This window comes from Marmota flaviventris, chromosome X, assembly GCF_047511675.1.
Source record: "Marmota flaviventris isolate mMarFla1 chromosome X, mMarFla1.hap1, whole genome shotgun sequence".
NCBI lineage: Eukaryota > Metazoa > Chordata > Mammalia > Rodentia > Sciuridae > Marmota > Marmota flaviventris.
Window position 1 is genome coordinate 32,576,692 of NC_092518.1, and position 11,214 is coordinate 32,587,905.

Genomic DNA, 11,214 nt, shown 5'->3' on the forward strand with positions numbered 1-11,214 from the left:
TGTCACTGTAAGGAAGGAGGGGCCCCCCTGGGGCTGTCCGCTGGTAAAAATAGAGCTTGCCTATGTTCCTCCTGCCAAGTCGCCAAGCCTGGTGATTTATAAGGCTGAGAGCAGACATGTGTGTAAATGTTTTTGCGTGTGAGATGTGTAGCCAACCGCGGCCTGGCTTTTTGAAACTCACAAGGAGAGTGGGAGGGAGGGAGAGAGGGAGGGAGAGAGGGAGGGAGGGAGGGAAGGGAGAGAGAAGGCAGCCAGGGTGGGAAGCACACGGGCCACTTTTATGTAACACTCCTCTGATACACACCGCAGTGGGGATTGATGCTCTCTTTGAAGTAAATTGCATCCCGGTTCACCATAGCATGAAAGTTAAGATTTACCATGGCTGGGACCTCCGAGACCCTGCTGGAAGCTAGAATAATTAGCACAGCATTTGGCTGCCTCTCCTCCCGCTCTGCAGGCGGTGACAGGAGTGTCACTAATAGATCTTCCAGGCCTGGGCCCCGGGTGTTTGTCATGGGGTCCGTGGTGGCGGTAAGGAAAGAGGACCCCAGTCATCAGGAGAACAGGAGGCAGGAGGCAGGGTGGGGCTGGACTGATCTCATTGCCCTGGGCAGTGGGATCTGCTCTTCTTGGGGCTAGATGGCAAACCAGCCTCATCCCCCAGCTCAGCCCAGCCCAGCCGTCAGGTGCTTCGCTGTCAAATGAAGGGGCAGCAGGGTCATTACCAGCTCTCAGGAGCCCAGAGAGCTCATCTAGGGAACAGATGCCTCCTGTGCTACAGGTGGTCATCTTGGGGTGCCTGGCCAGTTTGGGGTATCCCCAGCTCCAATACTTAATAATTATCAAAAGGTAGTGCCTGCATCCCTGCAGATGTGTCTTCCTCCCCTCCCCCTCCTGCGCCACCCCTTCCCCCCAGGGATCCCCTCCTTCTTTCCCAGGGACCTGCTTTTTCCTACGAGCAAAACTGAGAAGTGAATTGATCAAGGCGTCCTAAGTCCCAAGGGGAGAGTCTTAACAGCTTCCTGGTCACCCCAGCTCTGCTGCTAAGCAGCTGTGTGACCTTAGATAAGTTCTAACTCCTCTCTGGGCCTCAGCTTCCGCTTGGATTTCAGGATGGGGTGGGATTTTAACCAGATCGTTTTGAAAGGCTTCTGCTAATATTCTATGATATATTGATTTGCTGCATACCCCCCACAGCTGCCCCCGACAAGCTCATGGAACGCTAAGGTGTCAAAGTATAGGACTAATGTCCCGTTATGGGATTCCAAGTATTGTACAGGATGCCAGTAGCAGGGGGGAAAGCCACCAGCCACATTGCTGGCCATGATGATTAAAAATGCCTCCCTAGCCGGGCTGGCTTCCCTGAGGTGGCAATACGGTGAGCTGATCCGTCACTTCTTCCTCAAAGAGAGCACATTCCCTGGCCCCGCTTTGTCATCATCAGAAGGCACCAGGCAGCATCTTCCATAAGCCTTCATTGGACACTCACATTTCTTTAAAGTTGCTAATAAAATCGTCCCCGTTTCACATCTGAGGAGACTGAGACTGGCCCAAGTGAGTCAGAAGAGCATGGTGGTACAAATATGGAATCAAATGCAAAGGAATGCAAAGCTCAACTCTGCCCCACTAGCCAGGTGAATTGGAGCAAATGGAAAACTCTCATGTCTTGGTTTCCTCATCTGGAAAATGAGCATTAAGCTAACCTACATGAGGTCTCACGGGGACACACAGTAAGGGGCCCACAGGGCAGTCTCAGTATGGGAGGCTGGTGCCTGGTACCAGTAGGGCCCAGTAAATATTTACTGAGCCGCTTTACCCCCATGCCCCCGCACAGGCCTCACTGACAGGCAGATAAAGCTATGAGGATCGAGGAAGATTCCTGAAGGGAATCAGGAGCCAGTAGTGTAGAACAAGGTTACACAAGGGGAAGAGTCAAGTTTAAACCGCTCATGCTTCAAGGTCTAGAGGGCTGTGGAGGTTGGGACCAGACTCAAGGGAACAGAAGTCCTGGGGTAGATTCCAAAGGATGAATTTTCAAAATGTTCTCTCAATCTTTGCAGTCAGCCATCCAGGCCTGGCAGTTTGGGAATATCCCATCAATGAAGTGGAACCAGAAGCACAAATGCCAAAGGAGATTCCAGAACATTCTGTCTTCCCGATTTTCTCCCACCTCCCACTGTCTCTCCCCACCCCGCACCCTAAATTCCCACCTGCCACATAGACAAGGGTGTGAGAGAGAGATAAAGTAGGAGCTTCTGCTGGTGTCAATCCTGGGCCCAGAAGGATAAAGTGGGGATCTCAAGGTCACTTTAGCAATCACTAACCCCTCTCCCAGCTCCAGGTTCTCTGGCTTCAAGTATACTCCAGAAAGTGACTGCACAACTCCACCGTGAGTGCTTTGTAAGACTTGCCTTCTGGCACGGAGAGGTCAGGGGTCAGTGAGAGCACCTCCCCCATGGATTGGGCCTGAGGCTTTCCTGCATAATCAGCCAGCTCCCGGAGGCATCTCCCCTCCTTGAGGTCTCTTTTGGAACAGGTGACAAGACTGACTGACCAAGCAGATGAAGCAGCAGAATACCACCGGGCTCTTAGTCTCTTCTCTAAAGGATGGATGGATAGACAGATGAGAGACAAGGAGGTGAATGAGTGGATGGATGGATGGATGGATGGATGGATGAGTGGATGGATGGATGGGTGGGTGGGTGGGTGGATGGATGAGTGGATGGATGGATGAGTAGATGGATGGATGGATGAGTGGGTGGATGGATGAGTGGATGGATGGATGGATGAGTGGATGGATGGATGAATGAATGAATGAATGAATGGGAGATGGGCAGGTAGATGGGTGGATGGATGGATGGGTGGGTGGATGGATGAGAGGATGGATGGATGGATGGATGGTGGATGGATAGATGGATGGATGAGTGGATGGATGGATGAGTGGATAGATGGATGAGTGAATGGATGGATGGGTGGGTGGATGGATGAGAGGATGGATGGATGGATGATGGATGGATAGATGGATGGATGAGTAGATGGATGGATGGATGAGTGGGTGGATGGATGAGTGGATGGATGGATGAGTGGATGGATGGATGGATGAGTGGATGGATGGATGGATGAATGAATGAATGAATGAATGAATGAATGAATGGGAGATGAGCAGGTAGATGGGTGGATGGATGGATGGGTGGGTGGGTGGATGGATGAATGAATGAATGAATGAATGGGAGATGGGCAGGTAGATGGGTGGATGGATGGATGGGTGGGTGGATGGATGAGAGGATGGATGGATGGATGGATGGTGGATGGATAGATGGATGGATGAGTGGATGGATGGATGAGTGGATAGATGGATGAGTGAATGGATGGATGGGTGGGTGGATGGATGAGAGGATGGATGGATGGATGATGGATGGATAGATGGATGGATGAGTAGATGGATGGATGCATGAGTGGGTGGATGGATGAGTGGATGGATGGATGGATGAGTGGATGGATGGATGAATGAATGAATGAATGAATGAATGGGAGATGGGCAGGTAGATGGGTGGATGGATGGATGGGTGGGTGGATGGATGAGAGGATGGATGGATGGATGGATGGTGGATGGATAGATGGATGGATGAGTGGATGGATGGATGAGTGGATAGATGGATGAGTGAATGGATGGATGGGTGGGTGGATGGATGAGAGGATGGATGGATGGATGGATGGATGGATGACTGTGTGAATGGATGGATGGATGGATGGATGGATGAGTGGATGGATGGATGGGTGGGTGGGTGGGTGGATGGATGAGTGGATGGATGGATGAGTAGATGGATGGATGGATGAGTGGGTGGATGGATGAGTGGATGGATGGATGGATGAGTGGATGGATGGATGAATGAATGAATGAATGAATGAATGGGAGATGGGCAGGTAGATGGGTGGATGGATGGATGGGTGGGTGGATGGATGAGAGGATGGATGGATGGATGGATGGTGGATGGATAGATGGATGGATGAGTGGATGGATGGATGAGTGGATAGATGGATGAGTGAATGGATGGATGGGTGGGTGGATGGATGAGAGGATGGATGGATGGATGGATGGATGGATGACTGTGTGAATGGATGGATGGATGGATGGATGGATGAGTGGATGGATGGATGGGTGGGTGGGTGGGTGGATGGATGAGTGGATGGATGGATGAGTAGATGGATGGATGGATGAGTGGGTGGATGGATGAGTGGATGGATGGATGGATGAGTGGATGGATGGATGAATGAATGAATGAATGAATGGGAGATGGGCAGGTAGATGGGTGGTTGGATGGATGGGTGGGTGGATGGATGAGAGGATGGATGGATGGATGGATGGTGGATGGATAGATGGATGGATGAGTGGATGGATGGATGAGTGGATAGATGGATGAGTGAATGGATGGATGGGTGGGTGGATGGATGAGAGGATGGATGGATGGATGATGGATGGATAGATGGATGGATGAGTAGATGGATGGATGGATGAGTGGGTGGATGGATGAGTGGATGGATGGATGAGTGGATGGATGGATGGATGAGTGGATGGATGGATGGATGAATGAATGAATGAATGAATGGATGGGAGATGAGCAGGTAGATGGGTGGATGGATGGATGGGTGGGTGGGTGGATGGATGGGCAGATGGGCAGGTAGATAGGTGGATGGGTGGATGGATGGATGAGTAAATGGGTGGATGAATGGATGGATGGGTGGATGGATAGATGGGTAGATGGGTGGATGCATGAAGAGACAAATAGTGATGGATCGATGAATGAACAAATGGACTAGGTCCCCCCTCCCCCGCTGCCTTCTTGCTCTAGAGTTTTTTTCTACCTGTCTCACCTACTTTCTCTCAATGTGGCTTTAAAACCTGTTTTGGCTGCTCCTTGAGAGATAACAAACAGCTAGTTTCGCTGTCTATAAGAAATTGTCCTATTTAGTTAACTGCTATTCCACACACATGATATCATGGAAAGAGGGAAGAGCTTGGAGAAAGACAGACCCAAGTTTGAAAAACAGGCCTAACCCCACTGAGCTGTGACTTTGAACAATGTACAGAACCTTTCTGAACCTGGTTCAGTATCTGTAGAATAAAGGTTGTATTGTAACCACTCAGGGGTGTTTCGAGGAAAGGAACACTTCTCAAGATGTGACTGGCACACAGTAGATATTTCCTTTATAAGGAAGTAACCAAGAGGTGGCAGAAAACCGCTGGGGCTTTGGCTTCTAAACAGGTTGGACTAGAATGTGCTTGATCGTTTACAATGTGGCCTTGAGCCACAGTGGTCCATTCTGAGCCTCAGTCTTCTTCTCTATTAAAGGACCTAATAGTATGTTCCTGTCATGGTTGCTATAGGAGTAGATATAGTCTATATAAAACTCCCAGCACATGGAAGATGCTTAAAAAATGTCAGCCATTATTTCTTATGAAAGGACATAGGGATACTGAGGTAAAAATGAAACTCTCAGGCCAAGCATGGTGGTACACGCCTGTAATCCCAGTGGCTCAGGAAGCTGAGGCAGGAGGATCATGAGTTCAAAGCCAGCCTCAGCAACTATGAGGCCCTAAGCAACTCAGTGAGACCCTGTCTCTAAAGAAAATACAGAATAGAGCTGGAGATGTGGCTCAGTGGTCGAGTGCCCTTGAGTTCAATCCCCAGTACTCTCCCCAAAAAATGAACCTCTCAGATGGCAAAAGAGTGATTAGATATAGGGTCTCCTCAGTGTGGTCTGGGAGCCAGAATAAGGCACCATTGGTGGTGACATTAACCAAGCCACGTCCCCTCCCAGCAGCCCTACAGAAACCCTCAGGCTCCCCTCTGATTAGGATCCAATTGTAGCTCACATGGAGGTGGGAATCCCCTAGATTCCCAATCCAGTATTCTTGCCACCCTAGCCAGATGACAAGGAGCAGCGGGGCCATGCCACCATGGCTGCCAATCTTGGTGCCACCTCTTGGGACTGTATGCCTGTCGGTCATGGGTCGGCCCCTCTGTGCCATCATGAAAATGACAGACAGTGCCTACCTTAAAGAGTTATCACAACAGTGAGACAGTGCCTGGCACATCCAAAGTCCCCAATCAATGTTAGCTACGATTATTATTTGCTCTTTGCCACATAGAGCTTTGATCTCTCAAAGACCCATTAATCGCTCAGACCCTTCTTCAAGGGATTAAAAAAAAAACCAGCAAATGAAATTCTACATGAAATCATCGCCGTAATGTTTCTGCTGCCAGGACAAATCATTAGGAGCGGGGAAACAACCTGGCAGTGAGACCACTGGTAATTCAGAAGGAAGGGCGCTGGACCTACAAGGGCAGGAAGGGCTGGCTCACCCAGGAGCCTCCCCAGAGAAGCCTGGGGACGCAGGGACCCAGCCCTACAGTCCTGTCCCTCACAAGTGCCCCTGCAGCGTGGCAGTGTCCAGGCAATCTCTGGCTCTGATGCCTCCTCTTTCAAAATAGGAGTGACTTCTCAGGCCCAAGGAACCTGAACTTGCCTCTGTTCTCCTCAGAGAATGGCCCGAGAAGCTTCCTTATCCACAAGGGTGGCCCCAAAAGACAGGAGACCCAGAGCAGCGCTAACTCTACCTCAGTCTGACCTCTCCCAAACTTGGCAAGTTTGTGGTTTTGGAAGGTCTGTTAGGGGCCCGTGGGTGAGGAGAGGTCTGGTGTGGACCAAGGTTGGATTGAGCCTCCACCCGCCTCTTCCAGAGCCAATCACCCTCAGCCATGACTCAAGGACGAGGGTTCCAGATAAGCATGATTTACTAGAGTGAAAGGGTTCCACTATGTCACACTCAGTAATGCAAGGAGCCCCTGAGTACAGGTCTCCAGTCATCCCTCCCCTGCCAAATGTCTCTTGTCTTAGGAGGCACCAAGGGGCAGAGGGAGCTGGCTCTGGATCCAGGGGCCTCTCTGATTCTCCTTCCTGAGCAGCCACTGGCCCCCTCCAGCAAGGGCTGGCTGGACACAGCGCCTTGGCCACAGGCCTATTTCAGAAGCCAAACGCAGCAGTCCCCTCGGCAGCACACTCCTTGGCAGCCAAGGAGACTGGCAGAAGGTGTCTCGCTGGTTCCCAAGGACCAGCTGGGAGTCCCGTTCTGCCTCGGGCCTGGGCTGCCAATGGACATGTCTACCTGGGGTGAGCGGAGGCAGGGGGTGAGGAGCAGAGCCCCACCCAAGCCCACCCCTGCGGCCTTCAGGAAGTGGTGTGAGCAACCACACCCCCTCCCTCTGAGCCCCAGTTCTAAATTCCATCTTGAGGTTCCTGAGCACAAAGCAAGAGTATGTCGCAGGGTTTTCTAACAGCAGAGCCTGTCGTGGGTGTGGGAGAGCATTAGCATATCAGGCACCCAAAACTGGCAGTGGGGGTGAGGGTCTACTTGAGAGAGAAAGAATGCCCAGAAAGAATAGCCAGGGGCCCATAACCTAGTTGACAGTTTTGCTGGGGTGTCAAGCTGAGCTTCTTGGTAGAGTAGTCAGGGCCACTCCTGCTGCGCTTCCACCCCAGCATGCAGCCATTCCCAGCCACAAGGCTCACTTTCCCACCCTCTGGACTTGGCAGTTGAGGAACATTCTGGTCACTCAGTGCCTCTGTGACTTTGCACTTGCTATTTCCTGAAGGGATCAACCATCTCCCTCCCCCTCCCCCACCCACCCTCAGCCTTATCTCCCCAGCCTGCTTCTGTGTACCCTTCAAAACCCACCTTCCCTTCCTCTACAAGTTCTCTGATTCCCTCCAGAGATAGCTCCCCACCAACTCCGTCGTTGTTGTCATCCTCCTCTTTCTTCTCTATTTTTTTTTTTGTTTGTTTGTACCAGGGATTGAACCCAGGGGCGCTTAACCCCTGAGCCCCACCCCCAGCCCTTTTTATATTTTATTCTGAGACAGACTCTCACTAAGTTGCTTAGGGCCTCGCTAAGTTGCTGAGACTGGCCTTGAATTTGCGATCCTCCTGCCTCAGCCTCTGGAGCTGCTGGTGTGTGCACCATGGGCTCCCATCTTGGCAATTATTATATTTATGAGAACACCCTGTTTCGAACTGCATTACTGGACTGTGAACTCTTTGATATGAACTATTAACTTTTTATCGGCACAGGTACTTGCATGAGTGTATGCATTTTTGTCCCACCTGCTTACAAAAATGATCTGAGATCACATCAGGAATAAGGGACGCCAGACTTTATCAGCCACCCAAGGTGGGTTTGGCTCCCAGGCATTCCCTGCAGCCCCCTGCGTGCAGGTCCTATGACTGCGCTTCACGAAGGGGGAAAGTAAAGCTTCAGAAGACTGGGTATCCCGCCCGAGGTGACATGACCAAGAAAGCTAAGCCAGGACACTGTCATCGTTCTTAGATTCCAGAGCCCAAGGCTTCTGCTGCTTTCTTGCCACACTGTACTGTAAGGTCTTCCCCATTTCTGTCCTCAGTGCTTGCCGGTAGATGACACATCCCTGCTTATACAGCAGGTGGGCTAGGTTAGGGTGGCAAGATGACCAGGAACACTCTGACAATGACTTCCAATGAGTGGTCCTTGCTACTTGAAGTATGGTCCTTGGGCACCCTGGAAGTTTATGCTGATCTCAAGTTCCAGCCAGACCTATTGAAACAGAATCAGCATTTTTAACAAGATATGAGGGTGCACTTTTGCTAAGGTTTAAAAACTCAGGTTGAGGATAGGTCCTCAAGGTGGCAGGGTTGGGAGGACGGGCTTAGTGGGAGGAATTTAGGTCATGGGGGCGGAGCCCTCAGGAAAGGGTTAATCCCTTTCTCTCAGGACTGGGTTCGCTGTCCCTGGAGTTCAGCCTCCTCTTGTATCTTCTACAGTCACTCACTTGTCCTGCTTTCTGCCATGAGTTGAAGCAATATGAGGCCCTTATCAGCAGCCAAGCACATGCTAGTGACATGCTCTTGGGCTTCCACAACTGTGAGCTCAAACAAACCTCTTTCCGTTGCAAATCACCCAGCCTCAGGTTTTCTGTTACAGCAATGAAAAATTCACTAGGACAATGTTAAATCTGTATTTTAGGCCCTGTTTCCAGAAGGATGAATCATAAACTTATGATAGAAGGAACTGGCAGAGTAGATAGAACAAGTCTCTTTTTTTTTTTTTTTGTTCATGTTCATTTTTATTTATTTATTTATTTATTTCATCTCAGCCAACTACCCTTTATTTTATTTTTTTTTAATTTTTTATTGTTGGTTGTTCAAAACATTACAAATTTCTTGACATATCATATTCCACACTTTGATTCAAGTGGGTTATGAACTCCCACCTTCACCCCATACACAGATTGCAGAATCACATCAATTACACATCCATTGATTTACATATTGCCATACTAGTGTCTGTTGTGCTCCGCTGCCTTTCCCATCCTCCACCATCCCCCCTCCCCACCTCTCCCCTCCCCTCCCCTCCTCTCTCTCTACCCCCTCCAATGTATAACCCTGAGGGTCTCCTTCCATTTCCATGCAATTTCCCTTCTCTCTCCCTTTCCCTCCCACCTCTCATCCCTGTTAAATGTTAATCTTCTTCTCCTGCTCTTCGTCCCTACTCTGATCTTAGTTACTCTCCTTATATCAAAGAAGACATTTGGCATTTGTTTTTTAGGGATTGGCTAGCTTCACTTAGCATAATCTGCTCTAATGCCATCCATTTCCCTGCAAATTCTATGATTTTGTCATTTTTTAATGCAGAGTAATACTCCATTGTGTATAAATGCCACATTTTTTTTATCCATTCGTCTATTGAAGGGCATCTAGGTTGGTTCCACAGTCTTGCTATTGTGAATTGTGCTGCTATGAACATCGATGTAGCAGTGTCCCTGTAGCATGCTCTTTTTAGGTCTTTATCGCTTCTCGGCCTTTTGGCTAAGATCAAGTGTAGAACAAGTCTCTTTTAAAAAACACTTCCAAAGCTTTTCACCACACAGGTTAAAGTTGGAAATTATCTTTCTTGATCCACTTTTATCATTGCTAATTTCGTAGAATGTAAAAAACAAACATTGTGTTTAACTATATTTTTCCTTTTCTTTGCTAGGTTGAGCCTCAGGAATGAAAAAGTGATGCTCTGCCAGGCATGATGGTGCACGCCTGTGATCCAAGCAGCTCAGGAGTCTGAGGCAGGAGGATCATGAGTTCAAAGCCAGCCTCAGCAATTTAGCAAGGCCCTAAGCAACTCAGCAAGACCCTGTCTGTAATTAAAAATTTTAAAAGGCTGGGGATGTGGTTTAGTGGTTAAGTGCCCCTGAGTACAACCCCCACTACCAAAAACAGAAAAAGAAAAGCTGATGCTGTGGAAAACAATTTGCCCTTATCCGGCAAAGGCGAACATACATCTTCCCTTTGCTTCACCCCTAGGTACACCCCCAAAGAAAAGTTACATGCATCCCTCAAAAGGCATGTTCTAGAATGTTCTTAGCAAAGCTAACGGACCCAAAAGCTCATGGATCATCAACAAATGGATAAACAAATGGTGGACTTGTCACACATGGAAAACTACACATCAATGAGAATAAATGATCTATACCTATGTTCAACAAAATGGGCACACTCACCATCCTAATATTGAGCAAAGGAGGCCAGAGCCAAAAGTGGAGGATTGTATTATCCCATTTATGTATGTTTCAAAGATAGACAAAGCTACTCTCCGTCTAAGTTGGGGACCCCTGCCTTGCGGGAAGCAGTGACTGGGAGAGGGCATGAGGGGGACTCTTTAGGGACTGCTGATATTCTGTGCCCCCTCCTGGGTCTCCTATGCACAGAGCATCCACCTTGCAAAAATATAAGAAGCTGTACACAGGATGTGTGCACTTCTCTGAATGTAGGTTATACTTCAATAAAAAGTTAAAAAAAAAAAAAAAGCTAATGTCGCCTAATGGCCTAAATTCTATGAATATGCAATAAACTTGCAGCATAAGAATTTTGTTCTGCAATTTGCCGCTGACTCGGAGTTCGGGAGGTGTCAGGGTAACAAAGCACCCCAGGGTGAGCATTTGACAGGAAGCATTAGCTGCCCCCCAGGAGCCTCAAATACCTGATGGTTTTTCTCCTGCTTAAAATTAAAAACCTGCCTCCAAAGATGCCGAGGAAGGGAGAACGGAGCCCAGACCCTCATTTTGCAATGTTATGAACTGTGGGAGTTGGACGCAGTGGGTAGTGGACTCGTCTAGGACTGCTGGCTG

The 11,214-nt window shown here is 49.1% G+C and overlaps 1 pseudogene; it reads left to right on the plus strand.

Annotated features, from left to right (window-relative positions):
• Positions 1-9,881: 9,881 nt before the first annotated feature.
• LOC114086191 (U2 spliceosomal RNA) lies at positions 9,882-10,034 on the plus strand (annotated as a pseudogene).
• Positions 10,035-11,214: the final 1,180 nt, after the last annotated feature.